At 40.4% G+C, this 6,841-nt stretch overlaps 2 non-coding genes across 2 annotated transcripts; both read right to left on the bottom strand.

Moving 5' to 3' along the window:
• Positions 1-2,370: 2,370 nt before the first annotated feature.
• Positions 2,371-2,443, bottom strand: TRNAV-UAC (transfer RNA valine (anticodon UAC)). Its single transcript has one exon. It is a non-coding gene; the product is annotated as a tRNA-Val (tRNA).
• Positions 2,444-6,319: 3,876 nt separating this feature from the next.
• Positions 6,320-6,401, bottom strand: TRNAL-AAG (transfer RNA leucine (anticodon AAG)). Its single transcript has one exon. It is a non-coding gene; the product is annotated as a tRNA-Leu (tRNA).
• Between the last annotated feature and the right edge of the window lie 440 nt (positions 6,402-6,841).

Here is a 6,841-nt window from a genome sequence, read left to right as displayed (position 1 = left end):
TCAACTGTCAATCAACTGGTGTACAGATTCCTGAGCCTACTGGGCTCTATCATATCTACACTTGAAGCTGTGTATGGAGTCAGCCTTCATCACATCACTGCCTAATGCATTTTTATCTGTTAACTACTCTGACACTGAAAAAAGATCTTTGTAACGTCCCTGTGGCTCACTTGAGTACTCAGTTGTCCACCTGTGTCCCATTGTTCACGTACCACCCGTGTTACGGGCGGTGTGTGGGTCTGCTTGATCTTTAGTTTGTGTTGGTTTGTTTGACCTTGATTACACAAGGCCTTGTGTAATCAAGGTTTCTGTAATCATTGTTTGACCTTGCCTGTGTGGGGGTTTGTGGCCCTACATGACCTTGAATTTGCGTCGAGTATGTGGGTCTGTATGACTAAGTATGTTGTGTTATTATAAGTAGGTCGTCCACTGCTTGCCTGATCGTTGGATGGAATAAATTGAAAATTTGTCCTTTCATGCTGCCTCAGATATATTGAATTTTATTTTTAAATGAACAATAACCTAGAGCCCCAAAGTCACGGAAGTTATTAACTGTTTGATAAATGGTAATTTAATCTGTCCAACAATTTCGGTAAAGTGTAATGCTTCACATGAAATAGTGTAAGTTTCTAGATGTTTGTAGAGTTGCTTAGGGTAGAAAGCTCAAGTATGATACAGAACCAATAACATTATTCTTGCATGACTCAAAACCCATAACATTGGTCTCGTAAGACAGAACCAATAACACTGTCCAGTGTTCTGACACACCCTACTCATGTGATTCAAGACCAATAACATTGAAATTCTCTGTTATCTGTATGAATCACATATTCCCGTGAGTTGAATTATTTGGTCTAATACAAGGCCGACATGTTACAATTTCTCCTTGCAAGAGTATATGAATTTGTTTTTGCTCTCTCTCTCTCTCTCTCTCTCTCTCTCTCTCTCTCTCTCTCTCTCTCTCTCTCTCTCTCTCTCTCTCTCTCTCTCTCTCTCTCTCTCTCTCTCTCTCTCTCTCTCTCTCTCTCTCTCTCTCTCTCTCTCACTCTCACTCTCTCTCTCACTCTCTCTCTCACTCTCTCTCTCACTCTCACTCTCACTCTCTCTCTCACTCTCACTCTCACTCTCACTCTCACTCTCTCTCTCTCTCTCTCTCTCTCTCTCTCTCTCTCTCTCTCTCTCTCTCTCTCTCTCTCTCTCTCTCTCTCTCTCTCTCTCTCTCTCTCTCTCTCTCACTCTCTCTCTCACTCTCTCTCACTCTCACTCTCACTCTCACTCTCACTCTCACTCTCTCTCTCTCTCTCTCTCTCTCTCTCTCTCTCTCTCTCTCTCTCTCTCTCTCTCTCTCTCTCTCTCTCTCTCTCTCTCTCTCTCTCTCTCTCTCACTCTCACTCTCACTCTCACTCTCTCTCTCTCTCTCTCTCTCTCTCTCTCTCTCTCTCTCTCTCTCTCTCTCTCTCAACCAACATAATAACCCTCTCCCCCCCCCCCCCCAAACACACACACGTAACCAGACGAAGCTATTAGGCTTCGGACTCAGACTCAGGGAGGCTCTTTTAAATGCATTAGAGAATACACAAGATTACTCTACCGCTCGGACAATTCCTGCTCTGTAAAGAATCTAAATTGCCCATAATCACATGAATTCGCTCTTGATTTACAATCGGGAATCCCGAGTGGGACTGAAATGGTTGGGCACGTTACCTGTCACCTAATGCATCTGTTCACCTAGCAGTAAATAGGTACCCGGGAGGTAGGTAACTGTCATGGGGTTGCATCCTAGGGAGGATCTCGATATCAGCCAAAAGAGTATATATATTCATAGGCTGCCTGTCCCCAACAAAATTCATTATTGATTATTATAAGTGCAGCGAACCATGGTCCTGTATACATGTTAGCGCAGCGTATCATGGACCTGTATATAAGTTAGCGCAGCGCACTATGGAACTGTAATAAAAATATTCCTAATATTTTCTAATATTCTAGTATTAGAACTCCTAATACTCTAGTATTAGGAGTTCTACAATTCTGATTTGCTAAGACAGGGTCAGGTCCCCGACGCCCTGCTGTGTGGAGTGAAGGGGTGACTATCACAGATTATCATCTCTGTATCCCACATGGCTAACCCGCTCCTTATATAGTCATCTTCAGCACCACCCTCTATGTCCCACTTCTTAACTTAGATGACTTTGTATTTAATTAACTAATTCATAATTTTAAGAAACTAATTTTTTTCACTAAACGTCTGAAATTTCTCCGTGTTCCATAAGTATAACGTTTTGAGTTACATTTTAATCGAACTATGGAAATTGCATCAGTTTTATCCTCTCTGCCAGATGGAGAGGGCTGAAAAACAATTTAATAAAGAACTGCTCCCGCCAGGGCTCGAACCTGGGACCTTCTGCGTGTAAAGCAGACGTGATAACCACTACACTACGAGAGCCATTGAATCGCGTGATGCCTAATGCTTTATACTAGGTTTGTCTATATTTTTTAATCGCTGCAGGTTGTATCTTAAACAATAATTTGGAACGTAATATACGTTATATATCGAGGTACCGCTGATGTCAAACTTCTGACCTTCCCCAAGAAATGCGGCCAAGATGCAACCACGCAACAGTTGGCTAACTCCCGGATACCTATTTACTGTTAGGTGAACAACAGTAGCATTAGGTGAAAGGTAACGTGCCCAAGAAAGGTAACGTTTCTTTCCCACCCAGGCTTCGAATCCGGGATTCCCGATTGTGAGTTGAGAATGAACTTTGAACACTTGCTTCTCAGTATCCCATAATTCAACACATAATCCCTTCTCAGTAATCCCATCTTAATGCCAAATATACTTAGTTCACCTTGTGATGTTTAACAATGAAACCCGTTTTCTGTCATTACTCGTTAGAAAACTTGGCTGACGGATTTTCAGTTGTACTCAGTTGTTGTACTCACCTAGTTGTGCTTGCGGGGGTTGAGCTCTGGCTCTTTGGTCCCGCCTCTCAACTGTCAATCAACTGGTGTACAGATTCCTGAGCCTACTGGGCTCTATCATATCTACATTTGAAACTGTATATGGAGTCAGCCTCCACCACATCACTTCCTAGTGCATTCCATTTATTAATTTAACTGCTTTGACACTGAAAAAATCTTTCTAACGTCTCTGTGGCTCATCTGGGTACTAAGTTTCCACATGTGTCCCCTTGTTCATGTCCCACTCCTGCTGAAGAGTTTGGCTTTGTCCACCCTGTCAATTCCCCTGGGAATTTTGTAGGTGGTTATCATGTCTCCCCTTACTCTTCTGTTTTCCAGGGACGTGAGGTTCAGCTCCTTTAGCCTTTCCTCGTAGCTTATACCTCTCAGTTCCTGGACGAGTCTGATGGCATACCGCTGAATCTTCTCTAACTTTGTCTTGTATTTAACTAGGTATGGACTCCAGGCTGGAGCTGCATATTCCAGGATTGGTCTGACATAAGTGGTATACAGGGTCCTGAACGATTCCTTGTACGAGTTTCTAAAGGCAGTTCTTATGTTGGCCAGCCTAGCATATGCCGCTGATAATATGTAGTCGAGTGCGTACACTAGTTTATTGGTAAGTGTTCAAGAAATGTACATGTATTTAATTCAAAATGATTTACTTCCAGAAATCTTAGCCAAATATTTGCTTGGTAAGTGCATTCGCTTGTTTGTTAACTTATTACTGCAGCCCAATAGATATTCATGCATAAATAAAAAAAGGTAAAAAAAATAATAAAAAGTAGATTAACTAGCTCACCACAATAAATTATAATAATAATTGTTTTATTAACAAGCTTAGGTATACACAGCAATGTGCTGCTACACTATTCTATTTGAAAGATTACACTGTGTAGATAAAAAAACTAGCTGTAAGTTCATCTAATATTCCCATCTCAGGATGATTAGCCATACACGGAATCAGGGGAGAAAATACCTGCCTCAATAAAACACAAATCAACTCTGACTAAACAGCACTGAATCATGGAAACATTACATTATAATTACTCTTACCAGTTCCTACAAGTGTCCTCTCAAACAATGTCTTTTCTTTTTTAACAAGCTTAGGTATACACAGCAATGTACTGCTACCCTATATGAAAGATACAGTGTAGGTCAAAAACCAGCTACAAGCTCATCCAACATCCCTACATCACAGGACGGCCAGTCATCAGGAGAGAACATGAAATGTAAGGCTGAGATCTATTAGCCTCCATTAGCATAATCTGGGTATACCACATAATAACAATAATTTGTATTCAGTTTTTTTTTAGAATGTTGGAGTTCTAGATAGAGCTTGTATATACTACACCTAAAGTCACTAATACGCACAGCGTTTCAGGCAAGAACAAACTTAAATTGTTAAGCTTAGATATAGGTGTGATTCACTTCTTGAGCCTATTGTGCTATAAAAGAATGTAAATGAACGGTAAACTACATAATTAACTAGCATATCACGACTGTAACTTTCTATGTCATAATAATTTTAGGTTTCAGTTCCTGAGCCCATTAATAATTTGATTTAAACTTACTTCACTACCACTCACAGGATAGGTATAGGGCGCATAACAAATTAATGAAATCAATATAAAAAGTAAGGGCCGCGATCTATGGAACCATTAGGATGTAAGTTTCGTCCTAATCACACATCAGTTGATTGACAGTTGAGAGGCGGGACCAAAGAGCCAGAGCTCAACCCCCGCAAGCACAACTAAGTGAGTACAGTCAGACCTTGACAAAGTACTTAGGAGAGTGCGAAAGATAAGTTTCATAATTTATGTTTCACAATATTATATTTCACAATATAAATTTCACAAATACACAAGTGTGGGTTTATCCTGTTATAATTCAATTCACTGTGTCGGGACAGGAAGCCAGAGTGTTCATACACGTTTTGGATTTTATCGAGGTCCACCTTCGATATTACTCACCCCGCCCAGGATGCAACCTTACAACAAGCTAACTAACTTATGAGTACCAAACTCACTGCTAGGTGAACAGAGGCATTAGGTGAAAGGAAATATGCCTAACAATTTCTGTCCTGCTCGGGATTTGAACCTGAAATTCTCGATTGCGCGTCGAGAACGAACCCGACTGTACTATGGGGGACCCTTTATATCTACATTACCATTAGTAATGTAGACATTACCATTACTCATTATTATTAGTATTATATCCAGCGCATAGGTTTGAATCCTCAACACGGTTCCTACGGATTTTCTCATTGATACATCACGTTAGTGTGATTTCTCTCTGCACAAAAATAATAATAATAATAAAACCAGTAGGAATCATGAGCAGGATTCAAACCCATACATTTGGTACTCTCAAACCCCCCACCCTAGACCAGTACACCATGACATACCCGATAATACATTATACAACCTGGGATTCAATTGAATCCTCAAGGCCAGGGTTCTGAGGCTTCCACTGAAGCCTACTCAGGGATTTACACAATGACCCCGTGTACTCCAGCTATGGTTCAGGGGTTCTACCTCCAATACCAGCAGCTGGTGTCAATGATTATTGACACCACCTGCTGAAGTATCTATGACCAAATGTAAACTCTGTCAGTCAATCTCATACTCTTTGTAATCTATAATCTGTAATATAGTATAATGTAATTTATAATCTCATCCCTATGTAACTGAATACGAAAATTCTCAAAATTCTGCCGTAATTATATTACAGATATTCAAGAAATATGTAAGTTATTTCATTCAAACTGACTAAAGTACCAGAAACCTTAGCCTAATATCTACAGTTTGCTTACTGCAGGCAATGCGTACAGTTGACTATATGTCCACCGCCGCCCTTGATATGAGTGTACGGCGCATACTGTGTAACTAACTCACCACAGGTATAATGAGATTCTTGTGGTCCGGTTTTTTAACCAAATGTGCTGTAAGGGATTATTGACAAGAAACTGTGTTAATAACTTATAAATACTATTACTTGCTTAGCTAAATGAATTTTTGGGATCAGTTCCTGAGCCCATTAAGTGCCTCTGTAATCTTACACTACCGCCCACGGGATGTGTATGGGGTCCACTACCGCCCACTAGATATGTATGGGGTCGACTACCGCCCACGGGATAGGTATGGCGTCCACTACCGTCCACAGGATGGGTATGGGGTCCACTATCGCTCACGGGATGTGTATGGGGTCCACTACAGTCCACGGGATGGAGTCCACTACCGCCCACAAGTTCACATTAATTTTAAACAGATGGATTAACTTTTAAATTCAACGGTATCTATGATTAAACAAACCATTAATTAACGGAATATAAACGAATAAAAGAGTGAAAAGTTCGTGGCAGCGGTGGGATTCGAACCCACGCCTCCGAAGAGACTGGTGCCTTAAACCAGCGCCTTAGACCGCTCGGCCACGCTACCTATAAATGCTGCAAATAAACGGCCATTTTGAAGCTTTTCATTTTCTAATTACTTAAGGCTTCCATCTTCAATGGCCTCTAATGGGGAGAGGATGTCGAAGCCTTTCCAATATATACCTTTTATAGTTTAATTTGTTTATGGACCCGTACCCCACCCTGTTGGCGGCAGTAGACAAGTTAGTGTCATAAAAGCACCAAACATACGAATGTTTTCAGTAGCTATAAGTACTGTAATTTTGAATGATAGGTTGCACAAAACTGGTTCAGGAACACGGCTCAAATGATTTATAACATTAGCAATTAAAATTTGTGACAAATTATATATAGTTACAAACTGTTTACATTTGTTTAAAATTTTTGATCAAGTTACAAATTAATTAACTTAAAATTAGTGTTGTTGTTGTCTAATTACAGTGCTGTAATTATTTATATGTTACACTG

The sequence above is a fragment of the Procambarus clarkii genome, chromosome 70, assembly GCF_040958095.1.
Source record: "Procambarus clarkii isolate CNS0578487 chromosome 70, FALCON_Pclarkii_2.0, whole genome shotgun sequence".
NCBI lineage: Eukaryota > Metazoa > Arthropoda > Malacostraca > Decapoda > Cambaridae > Procambarus > Procambarus clarkii.
This window is presented reverse-complemented; position numbering and strand designations above follow the sequence as displayed.